At 41.4% G+C, this 12898-nt stretch overlaps 1 protein-coding gene across 3 annotated transcripts in view; it reads right to left on the bottom strand.

Moving 5' to 3' along the window:
* The window catches only part of GMDS (GDP-mannose 4,6-dehydratase), a 632819-nt gene that overhangs the window by 153316 nt on the left and 466605 nt on the right, over window positions 1–12898 (bottom strand). The window lies entirely within an intron of this gene.

Here is a 12898-nt window from a genome sequence, read left to right as displayed (position 1 = left end):
TGCTCCAAAAATCAAAACTATGTTTTACAAAGCTGGTAGTTTTAGAGTGCCAGTGTATGTACAAGCAGAATATTTAGAATACTTTTACTGCTGTTGAAAAGGAGCTGGTAAATACATGTGGTAATTATACTTTCTGCTCAATCTTCAGTTCCCATTTCTACTAAATCCTTTCTAAGATCGCAAAGGGAAAGACAAGGTGGGTGAGGCTGACTGGTGCTGCAGACACGTTCGAAGATGCTGGCAGATGCGGGCCATGGGTCACCCAGAAACATGACAAGAAACCAAAGTGTCTTTTCCCACTAGGTCAGCCGCATCGCTCTGAGCTGTCCCCTAAATGTGTATCTTCTTAACCAAAAATGAAGAAGAACAAATTCAGTTCTGACTTCAGTGAGAGGACTATGCAAATGGGCTGCAGTGACTTAGGTCTTTAAGGGAAGTATTCAGTAACTCAGTTCTCCAAGGGCATGGAGATAAAACCCCAGTGTCTCCCCGAGAGTAAACCTACCGGCAAGTGGTAATTCCCGCACCTCCAGGGTGCTGCCCTTACTTTCTAGGGAGGCTGCAGATTGCAGGTGGACAGACATTAAAAACCACGGTCAGTGTGAGAATGAACATGATTGACGGTATGGCAATTACACAACTGCTCCTTCCTTTTTTTCTTTTATTTCACATAGATTGCCCTGTGTGTGACTGACTCTAGAATAAACAGATTTTTAAAAAATCAAGCATTTCTAACAGTAAAATGGACTTCAGGTTTGCCCAGGGGGACAATGGGACATCCCAGTCATCATGGTGGCATGAAATCTAGAAAGCAGAAGAACCAGTTTCTCCATGTGTACGAATCTGTCTCCCACTCAGCAGCTCAGTTGGAAACTTTGAGCACTAGCGAAAGCAGTGAACATCTACTCCTAAGAGTGAAGAGTGCTCCCTGTCTCCACGCTGGGGCACAGGTGTAGGGCTCCCTTGGAGGGAACAGTGCCGTCTGCCGCACCTGTGATCCACGGGAGCTGAGGCACGCCCTCTGGGCAGGCACCCCTGCCAGTCTGGAGGGTGTGCGGGGGAAAGACAGCGCGGGCATTGCAGGCCTGCCTGCTCCGTGTCCAGTACGGCTCCTCACAGCGCTACTGAGGCTGGGGGTTAAGAGTGAAGGAGTGAAGAAAAAAAACGCTGTTTGTTTGAAATGATTGTGTTCCCAGCGGTAAAAACAGGGCTGGTGACTGAGAAGGCCTTTCTGTGATCACAAATGTACGTTCACACAAGATGGGAGGCAAGTATTTAAAGCTGGGAACGTGCTGTGAGGGTGAGTACAGAATCATGCACTCAAACCAAGGCCCTGTGCGGGACGCGAAAGCCGAGAGCTGCACAGAGGCAAGAGACGGAGGCTTATGTGTTTCTTCGTCTTTCCAAATGAATCATTTTTACAGGAAAATAGGCAACAATAAAGGACAGTCTTAATATTATGTAGTGAAAAGAACTCGGACGGAAGTCCTAAAATGCTGGGCCCTGTCTGGAACAGGCTTGTCACTTTAGACAACTTACTCATTTCACCCGTGATTTTCTTACACAGGTTATAGGGTTTCAGGTATCCCATCAGATAATATGTTAAAAGCACTCTGTGATCTACAAAATGTTATTGCTATTATAAATGATAATATTATTGGAGAAAATCCCTGGGTTAATGTGTAAGAGATCATCAGTTCTCCATAACGATCGTCAAGATACGATGTGATAATTCCATGGCGCTGTTATCATACCAAACATAAAAACGCTGCATTTTTCAGAGCATGAATTCTTTTTGAAAGATGAGTTTTAGAACTGAATCTGGGGTTTCAACATTTCCATTCTAAAGAATTTCTGATTCCCTGCCCAAAATCGTTTGGTTATATTTAAGTTTTGAAAGAACATAAAAAACCTGGCAATTTACATATGTCTTCACATGTGGGTTTTTGCAATTTGAAGAAAACAAATTTGTATTATATAGGTAGATATTTCAGAGGAGCTGTCTTTTTTTCTGAATAGTTAGCTTCATTAATTATTGTTAAATAGTGTTCCTTTAATAGTGTTGCTAAACAGTAAACAGCTATTGGCACATTTTTTTTCCCAGTGTGACTTCTCAATGAGGAAGAAATCTTAACTGACAGGAATGATCAGAAGATTTAAACAATTTAAATCTTTTAAAAAACAAAACTAAACCAAAAAGAAAAGAAATTTTACAACAGATCAGTTAACTGGAGATTGTGCTTTTTGGAACCGGATTCTAACTTAAGCATGATAGCAACTCTAATGCTATCTTTTATTCAACACCATTTTCCTAATTATCTTGGTCTAAATGTTTCCAAACTTTATTGTTTATTTTGGCATGAAGAGTTCCCAGGGCCACCGCCTCTCTTCCTAGAGCTGGGGATGGTGTTAACAAGAAGGTAAGATGGGAACACAACGCATTAACAGGCGTTGAGAAGGCTGTGGTCTGAAAAACCCCTCGAGCAGAGAGAAGGCGCTAGGCAAGAGTGAGCCCAGAAGACAGCCAGGCAGAGCCCCCACGAAAATATTCATTCTCATTGTTCCAGTGAAAATAATCAGAAGGATTTCCCTCAGGTTTCTTACAAATAACATTCATTTCATTGTCTAATTTTACAGATGGAGAAACTGAGACATGCTTGGAGGACTGACCTGCAACAGGGTCACGCGGCGGGTGAGCAGGAACAGAAGGCAAATTTCCTGGTCCCGGGGCCAGTTTTCCACCCAATCTACCCCGTCTAAATGAAACGGCAGAAGCTTAGTTTTGATAAGCAGTTCCATGAAAACATGTCCTGTGCCAGATTCTCTCTGGTGCCCGAGACACTCCCCGATGGACGGTTAGGGCTCGGAGCCCTTTAACTCCTTCGACACAGTAGAGAAAGGTTTAGGAAACAGCAGAACAAACGCAAAGGCCTTGAGAAGGTCCTTCCGAGACTCAGCCCAGGACTCTTCTCTCTGTCCTATCTTCAGCCCTAAAGCAAAGGGCTGAGGATGTAAGAAGGCTTTCACCTGGGTCCTTCGAAACATGCCTAGTGCCTTCATTAACTCCTGTACTTCAGATATCAACCGCAAATGTCCTCTCTCGCAGTGGGCAGACTGGCTGCACTATACGAAAACGACACATGCGAAATGGAGGGTGGGTATGTGAAGTACAGGATGATTCGTATCTTCACAAAGGGATTCTCTGCTCATCTGTTTAAATGTAATACTCTTAGTGCATCAAGATACCTGATTCCATGATTAATTTTTGTGTGCGACACAGAAGGAAGGAGAAGTTAGGTTATTGAAGCTGATGTGCACCGAGTCACAGGAAATTAGACAGGAGCAAAGATCACAGAACTTTTGAGACGGCAGGTTCATTTGGGCTTTAGGAAAAGAGTCGCGTGAGCTGTTTCAGGTGCTGGGGAAAGGCTCTGCATTAGAACCCACACCTTCCGTCTCCCAGGCCAGGTCTCTTTGGAGGCCACCGTGGACAGAGAAAAGCATCTTGAGAATCCTAATGTGAGCCAATGAAGAGATAAGTGTCGTGTTTATATATCTGCTATAACTATCTAATGAACAAAGTCGCTTACTTTGGAAAGTGATTTCTCTCTTGTGTATGGCCTGGGAAGAGAGTCTAAGGTGGGCCTCGCTACTCCAGTGCCTCCAGAGCCCAGGTAAGCTCACCGCAGGCAGCGTGCAGACGCTCTCCCCTTCTAGAAGGCCCAGCGAGCGCCCCGTTTCCCACAGACTGTTCTCACCCGGGGATGTTGAACCAGTCTCACCAGATCTGCTTACACAGAGGAGCTGCACATCGAACATGCTAAAAACTGAGTTATGTTTTCAAAAAACCCAACAAACTCTAAAATGTTAACTGTGGGCTGAAACACCGACTGGACTAAACAAAGCCTGGCAACGGGTTTGGTCAGCTAGGTCTCCCAGCTCAGCAATCTGGCCTAAAGGAGCACCTGGTAAGGGCTGTTTATTTCCTGGTGAATCTGACTTCAGTGTAAAATCGAGCAGGGAACCCCAAACCTTCTTCTCATACCACACCTGTAGGGCACACTGAACTTTATTCTGTTCAGTAGAAAATACAATGAACAAACTATAAAATGCAGCTCCTTAGATTTCTTTATAACACAGATTCAATATTTAATAATACTCTTGTTTTCCTAGTTTTCTGAAATTCTTCACATAGGAAATGTAAACCACAAAGGGAATATGATTTTAAAACCGGAAACATATTTTCCAACCCCTACCCCCCAAATTTCATTAAATGCGTAAGAGAAAATATCCTTTGTAAAATACCTAATATAATTACAAAATAATTAGTCACAGAGGTCCTGTATAATAGAAACAACAACAACTCTTAAATTTCAGTCATCAAGAATCAAGGAACTCATTATTTAGGAAATGAAAATACCAGTTCACCTAAAGTAAATTTTGGGTTAAAAGGAAAAAAAGATAGCCAAGCAAAATCAAGTTATTACTTCAATCCTATGCCCTGTCCATCTTTTCAAATGTACTTCAGATAAAAACAAGCAACAAAAGCAGAACGTGCTATTGGTGGCCCTCCCTTGAATTCTTCTCCGAGCTGCCACCACTCCCCAGTCCCCCAGACTGACCTCTGAGTCAAGCCAGATGGGACTGAGAGAGACGTTAAGCAAGTGCTGAAAAGGTGACTTGAGTCTCTGGCAGCCGAGTCTGGAGCGAGTTTCTCTGCAAATTCTCTGGGGGTTGTTGCTTTCCAATTTCTCAGGAATGTTTAATTCTCCTCATCCCTTCACTGAATCTCTCTCTGGAGAGGTCAGGGAAGCCTGTGACATCCCCGGAGGGCACTGCCTAACTAAATTAGCATGAGATAACTTTGGACTCTCTCCCAAACATGAAAATACAAGGGAGAGAATTTCATTAAAAACAGAATACTAGGTGATCCAAGTTAATCCTGGCTCTAAGCTGCTGTAGAAATGCTCAGTGTTTATATTTTGACTCTCTTCTCTGTGACAGTTCACTGACTATACTGCCAGGTATGTTATGCATACAACTTGCCCTCAGCTGACCAAACCTTAGTTTCATAATAAAGGTAAAAAGTGGGTCTGGTAGTGTTAAAATAAGTATTTAGCCTGTTTATATGTTACCATATGAAGCAGAAGATCCAGAGGTAAAAAATAAACATTTCAGTACTGAGGCCTTTAAATATCTTTAAATCAGGAAACAGGAAATCTTAACAGGTAACGTGAGTCATTAACCACATGAATGTGTGTAAACAGGGGAATATCTAATGTCACTTCAGTAAAGCATGTCATAGAGATATGCTTTCTATTATATCTACAAATATTTGAAAGAACACATTGTAAATATTTAGAACGACAGTATAATTAATAGGATATGTTCAAAAAGTGCAAGGATGATTTCATCATTTGCTTCTAAAAGTTCAATTGGAAGAACAGCTCCAAAAAAGGGATCAATATTGCCAGCTACCAACAATATATGACAGATAAGATACTGAAGAATTCAAACTTGGGTACATACCTCAGAACTCCTCTGCTTCAACTAGGAAGTGCCGTGTTTACTCATTCCTTCATGAATAAATGTTTCTCGTTCCAAAATCCGAACTTTTTGAGTGCTGACTTAACGTCCAAAGGACATGCTCATTGGAGCATTTCAGTTTTTGGATTTGGGATGTTTGACCAGTAAGAATAATGCAGATACTCTAAAACCCAAAACATTTCTGTTCCCAAGCATTTCACATGAGAAATAATCTATATATTTTGCTTTGATTTAAAAATGTTTTTGTATCCTTTGAATATTCATAATTTGTAAAAACAGGCACTTCACAACTACTATTTAACTACTGACATTTTACAGACTAAAAGAGTTACGCTTATATTTCTCATTTTTTGTATGCTTATTCATTTTGAGTTCCTTTTAATATTCTTTGATTAGTGTAAGAGATAAAAGATACAGAATAATATGCCCAGGATAGGAAATAACAGTTTACTCTGTCTGATTATACTATATTCTACAGACAGTAAAGTACTCAGTGATAAAAAATTATTCACTAGTATATTATAATTTAAGTTACGTTATCTACTGATGTAATTTGTTCCCAGAAAAGTCCTTTATTTTGACTTGGTGATTTTGTGTAATCGACTTTCACTTAAGCTTCACAACAATAACTGACACTAATAGAATTGGGTTTATAGAGATAAAGAGGAAACGGATCCTTCTCCCACAAGCAACCAGTGTAACAGAAGGTACACAGTCTAACTTGTGAGTAAACAGAATTCTGGAATGTCCAATACTGGGGTAACAAATTCTCTCAAAGCTAGGGGAAATAAAGAGAATGACACTTTAATCTGTGTCAAACTACTTCTCAGCTAAAATCCAAGTTATATTCACACTGAAACTATGAAAACACAAACAACCCAGGAAGCACAGGGATGAAATTGATTGGCATACTGTAATTCCCTGCCTTCCCTTTTGTTAACCCTTCATGGGCATTTTCAAGGTGACTGGCAGGACTCAGTGAAATCCTCAGCCACATAACCAGGCTATTAATTGGCCAGGAGGAAGAGTGAAGCCCAAGCTTCAACCTCAATAGTTAAAAGCTCTAACAAACCAACATCAATTAGCACAGACACAAAATTTTGATATTCTTTAGGTAACACATAAAAATCTTTCTTTCTTTTTTTTTTTTTAGACGGAGTCTTGCACTGTCACCCAGGCTGGAGTGCAGTGGCACAATCTCTGCCACCAAAAAATGAGTGAGCTCTGCACACTGCAATCTCCACCTCCCAGGTTCAAGTGATTCTTGTTCCTCAGCCTCCCAAGTAACTGGGATTACGGGTGCGCACCACCAGGCCTGGCTAATTTTTGTATTTTTAGTAGAGATGGGGTTTTGCCATACTGGCCAGGCTGGTCTCAAACTCCCGACTACAAGTGACCACCCGCCTCGGCCTCCCCAAGTGCTGGGATTACAGGTGTGAGCCACTGCACCCAGCCTAAATCTAACTTTCTAATGATTTATATCTTTTGTTATGAATGTTAACTAAAATCTTAAAACATTTTGGGGCTCTCTGTTTAATATTTTAAAGCACTTATTATTAACTTTGAGTCATGGACTCCTTTGAGAATCTGATGAAAAATGAGGAGGATATCTTCTTTCCTGAGAACTGCACACACATGTGAGCTGACATGTGGACAGTTTTTTACCTATGACTTGAGGAGATTCACAGACAGCTTTAGACCCTAGGTTAGGAAATTTGGATTTTCAGAGAGAAGGCCACGATTTCCAGTGATCTTTCACTCACTGATGCTTCAATTTTGCATGTGTTTACTGAAGACCATGTGTTAAGGCACTGTACTAAAAGCTGTGTGGGACACAAGGAACTATGGAATCCGGTTCTGGCAGTGGAGAACCTGACCGTGGAGCACACACAGGGTGAAGCGGCAGACACCGTCAACGCGGCTGCTCCAGAGCGCCTCCGGGATGCCCGTTTCCTCCTTGGTGATGTGGAGTCCTTGCCATGACCCCACGGTGTGGGGAGCGTGACAATGAGAGTGAACAGTACTTGCTTTGTAAGTGGTAAACCACTGTGCAAGTGTTAGCTGTTGGTTTTATGAAGTCAAACTTGCTTTCCTGTTTTGAGAGCCAACCATTGAGTAGTAAACCAAAAATTTATACCAGGAAAGTGAAAGTGAGATGGCAGAGGATTAGCCAGGAACATCCATAAGGGTCTTCTTAATGAGGATAGAAGATCACTTAATCAGGAGTCTGCATACCAAAAGCATCCAGTCAACTGTTCTGAAAAGGTATTTTAAAATGATGATCCAATAAGAAAGAAAACTGCCAAGGTAATAATTGAAGAAGCATTTGCCACTGTAGCATGGAGCTCTGCCTGTGAGTTTATGAAAAGTGTTATTTTAATTTCCATTTTCAGGCAATCCCAGATATTTCTGATATATGTAAAATGATGAGCTATTCATGTTTTCATAGGATATATAAACAGACTAAATTAAATAAATTAAATAAGTGAAATGTTTATGAGGCATAGTCACTTCTTTCTTATATGCTAAAATAGCCCCTCCCTGGTGTTAAAATATCAATATTCTTTTGGAGGGAAGCCATCTAAGTCTGAAAGTGGGATTGATCTGGAGCGTGTCAGCTACCAGACAGTCAAACAAATCATATTCAGTCCAAATGCATCCCACTGAGGATGGCTGTGCTGGGTTTCTTTGTCTTCTCTGCCTCCTAACTCTCTTCATCCTAACTTAGGATGCCGAAAGAAACGGTGAGGAAGGCCTGGGCCTCAGACACACTCTGGTTTGAATCCCAGCTCTGCTACTTAATGACTGTGATGCTGGCAAGTCACCTCTTCTGTAAAATTATGATAACAATGCCTCCTTTGCAGGCCTAAACAAAATGAACAAGAAAATGAGTGTAAAGTGCCTGGAACGGTGCCAGGCAAATAGTAGTGAGTCAATACAATGGTGGCTGCAATAGTGTGCACTGATGATGCCATTTCCTCTGAGTAAATTGGATGCATGTATCCTACAGTTACATAGCACTGTCTGTTTTGCAAAACACCTTCATGCAGATGTCATTTGTTCCTCATGATAAATTTCTGAGTTTTGTGCAACCTGTGAGAAAACAATGAATGAGAGATGTTCACTGATTGGTCAAAGTCACACAGTGTAGAAATAAGAAGTGGTCCAATTGAAAACTGGAGTTTGACAATATCTGATACGTCTAGCCAGAAGAGTATCTTACATTATCAGCATCTATAGGTACAGTATGATGTTCAAGCTCAGCTCTATGAATACTGTAAAAATTCAAGAAACAGAAAAAGAGAAGAGCTATCTGTGAAACATGAACGTATAACTAGGAGGCAGTCAGTCTCAGGAGAAACTTTAGAGTCTCAGAAAGAAAAGGAAGAGCAGGCAAAGAGGTTTTTGTTCAATTTCCAACGGCAACAGAAAGAACAGCCCCGTGAGCGGAAACCTGTGGCGTTACCGAGGGCTGGGCTTACAGGGACTAGAAGAATGATATTTATGAAAACAGTACAATAATGTGTCGAAGTATACATGCCCTTTTGTAATCTCCAGAATCTCATGCTATTTTCAGTCACTGTTACAAGGAAAATGAAGAAGGAGACAATGAATTGAAGACCATAATCAAAACCTAATGCATGAGCTCTCTCTTTTTTAACCCCTGAGGGTAGGACAAGGAAGGAATATGCTAAAGAAAAGAAAAAATATGTTCCTTATAATTGGAAAGTGTTTGTAGTATGTGTGGAGAAATTCTGATGCACATAATTTCCTGAGTCCTTTCTTTTAACCCCCAGAGAAAAACATGGCATACCTCTTCATGTGAATCTGCACAGAAAGAGAAAAGGCAAGTTTCAAATCCAAAAGGGGCCAATAAAGGATTTCACTGGGTACCGGAACTGCATCCAACAATGGTTAGACATTTTACAAATTCTACTTATTTCTTCAATTAAAGTAAATAATGCTTGAACAGAGATGCAGAGGTCATTCACTGAAATTTGGGGTGTAACATCATCTGCCATGGTACTGGCTTATCTAGACAGAGCAGAGCATGGAGGAGCGTACATCCATGGGCCGTGGTACTGGCTTATCTAAACGGAGCAGAGCACGCAGGAGCGTACATCCGTGGGCCGTGGTACTGGCTTATCTAGACGGAGCAGAGCACGGAGGAGTGTACGTCCGTGGGGACGGGCATATGGGAACTTTGAAAACCAGCTGGTGACTGCGGAGGAAGCCTGGCTGAACAGTTGGTCAGGGCTGGTGATGACACCAAAGGTGAAAAACAAAAACAAGCATGGACTCAGGGTCTCTTTGCTTCCTCTCCACTGAGCTGTAGGTGGTGGCTTGTCAGCAACAACTCGTTTCTAGAAAGAGAGTTTTATTGAAAATACTACCTCTGTGTTCCTGTTTAATATTCCTCATGCTTAAGCTGAAATGGATGTTTCAGAGCAAAATAGCAGTTAAAAAGATTACACAGGAAAACTTTTGACTGTCATTAGCTGGAACCAATATTGTAAAATCATATTCTTACTTTGTGAAGGACAGAGCCTGCTAATCCCTATTTGCAAACATTAGGCTCAAATGGCAGGGTTAAAGCAAACTGCAAGGACAGGGGAGGCTCTTGGCAAGGAGGGTTTAGACTAACTCACTGGATGATGAAAAAAGGCAGCAGAAATTCAAGGGGAAAAACAGAGCATGGCCTTTGTATTTTATACGCATTCAGGGCAGCTAGAAAATGCACAGATGGTCTCTCTCTCTCTCTCTTTTTTTTTTTTTAACTTTAGGAGAAGTCTACTATTTGAGAGAAATATCTACATTATTTGGGTTAACCAAGGTCTTTTTCAATAGTTACGATATTCCTTGAAAGTAACAGCATCTACTGAAGTAATAATTCTTTAAATACAACTCTCTTCTCTTAACAAGGTCATTAACAAAAGCTCTGACTGTTGCTTAGAATGCTTAGTGCTCAGCAATGTCAAAGTGTTAGACATGAAATACACGTTTGTGCTAAATTGTTTCACAAAATGGCTGGGGATGCCTGGGGACTACAGTCCGCAGAGTGATGCTAATGGAGGAAGAGGGCTGCACTTGGGCAGGTGCGCACATCAGAGGGAAATCTGAGCATATGTGGTGTGACAGCTTCACAGTGGGCCAGAGAAGTGCTTCACTGGCTCTGAAACAGGCCTGTGCCGAGCGGCATCGATGGCTGTCGGATGGACTGGCCGGGTTCTCCACTGGGAGTATCTGACACAGGAATTCTAACATTTCACTCTTGACTGGATTTGCGAGGAGGAATCCACCACGGAGGTAGTTATATCTTATTCCAAGAAGGAAAGAGTTAATCAAGATTTCAGTCTCCTTGGGAAGCACCCAGGAGAGTTTTACATGAAAGGGTGTAGACTTGTTTTTAAGAAATATCAAATCCATTAAGAGTTTATGAGTATCTCAGACTTCAAACATTTACTATTGGGTCAAAAGTTCAAACCACTATACACTGTACATTTTTGAAAAATAGGAACTAAACTGTATTTTGAGTAGTAGCTTCAATTTAAAGCACAGAAATGACAAACTATTTGAAGCCAACATTAGAATGACATACAAAACTTAGAGAAAATCTTGAAAGAAGAAAGTGATGGCCATTTTTGCTCCTTAAAAAATTCCCAAAGAGCACTGAATACATCAGAGGAAAGGCCTTATAAATAAATGAATCAAAACCATAAGAATTCTACTTCCCTCATCTCTTTTCTTAGCTGTAATGTTCATAGAAACATAGCTGCAGAATAAAGGACAGTATATTATCTGGTGTGGAGAGATGTACTGTCTTCGTAACTCACTTGTGTCTCATCACTCACATGTCACAGGCTAACCTCCCCCGCTGCGGGAATCACAGTATCTATCATAGGATCATTCTGCATCTGTGGAGGACACTCAGAGCAATGAGTTGATATGAGATATGGAGCATATCCCACAAGGAAGAGGGGCAGGCTCTCAGATGAATTATGAGGGTCATTCCTTCACAGCTGGAGATAGTTTTCATATTTTATAAAGCAAAACATGAGGCAATCTCTCACTGTGTTATTAAGGTGGATTAAGGCCCATCAGCATCCCCAAATGATGACTGTGTGTAAATGTGCAGACACACAGACAAACCTGTACATGAATGCACACACTTGTCCTTCTGTCTGTCTCACCAAATATCCAGGAAAGATGTTTCAGGCTACAGTCACATTGAAAACATATGCGCAGAAAGGCATGTTAACTCATGTCGGGGTGGAAACGACCTGACCCGAGCTAAAGAAGGAGTAGCTTCCAAAGTTCTCCTCTGTGGTTATAAAGAAGCAAACTTTCATCAGTCATCACTGCAGTCATCTTCACCTGCCACTGTGACTGAATCAGTGTGGCATACAATTTCAGGGATCAGAAGACCGGAGATTGAGGAAAGGGAACTGAGTTTCAGAGAGCTGAAGGTGGCTAGTGCATCAGAGGCAAGGCCAGGCTGACTAGCGAGGAACGTCTTTGGGGCCAGGCAAATGACTGCCCATTCCAGGGGGAGTTGAATGGGATGAGAAATTTCCAAGTGGAGCCTGCCCGATGGCCTCCTGTCTTTGGCTTATTCCGAAAGACAAGTCTGTTAAAGACAACAACTTAATAAAATCTGTACCACCTAATATGATTGATAGGAAAAGTAATAATAAATCAAGGACCCACAAATGAAGTTCTTCAGAAATACCAAGCCTTCTAGAGAAGAGCTAGAGAATTACGCTAGCAAGCACACGCATGGCTGAAGGTGGGGAGTTTTATGGGCAACCTTGGTAAGACCCCACTACTCATCCTCTTTAGTCATACATCTTCCTATCTATCTGCATAGTATTTGGAGATACTCGAAGAGCAAAACTATGCAAATATTAAAAGACAAACACTGCATAACCACCACCAATTCTACAGGGTGGCTGCTAGCTCAAAGGCATCTTTGAGTGTCTTAGAGAAAGGTGCCTTTTCCTTTTACTCTGTTGAAAAACTATATTAATATGTTGATTCTTACGATAAAACACTTTACTGTCACTTGCCAGAAAATTACCACAAGTATACACACCAAGGATGTCTGTAAGAATGGCACTCACACTGGACATGATGTGCTTGAACCCACTATACTTTGAAGCTTTCTTGACCTCATGTTTAGCAGGGGTCAAAACACATTACTTTGAAGCCTGTGTATACAGAGCGATTTGCAGCTGGCCTGATGCCCTGCTCCAGGGATCCAGGGATAGAAAAAAAAGCAGTGTTTTGCCAGATAGTTTCCATGTTGCTGTGAAATGTAATGAAAGTTTTTTTGTTTTTCCTCTAGAAACGT

This window comes from Macaca fascicularis, chromosome 4 (genome assembly GCF_037993035.2).
Source record: "Macaca fascicularis isolate 582-1 chromosome 4, T2T-MFA8v1.1".
In the NCBI taxonomy this organism is placed as follows: Eukaryota; Metazoa; Chordata; class Mammalia; order Primates; family Cercopithecidae; genus Macaca; species Macaca fascicularis.
Note: the sequence above shows the minus strand (reverse complement) of the source record. Positions and strands in the feature narration are given on the sequence as shown.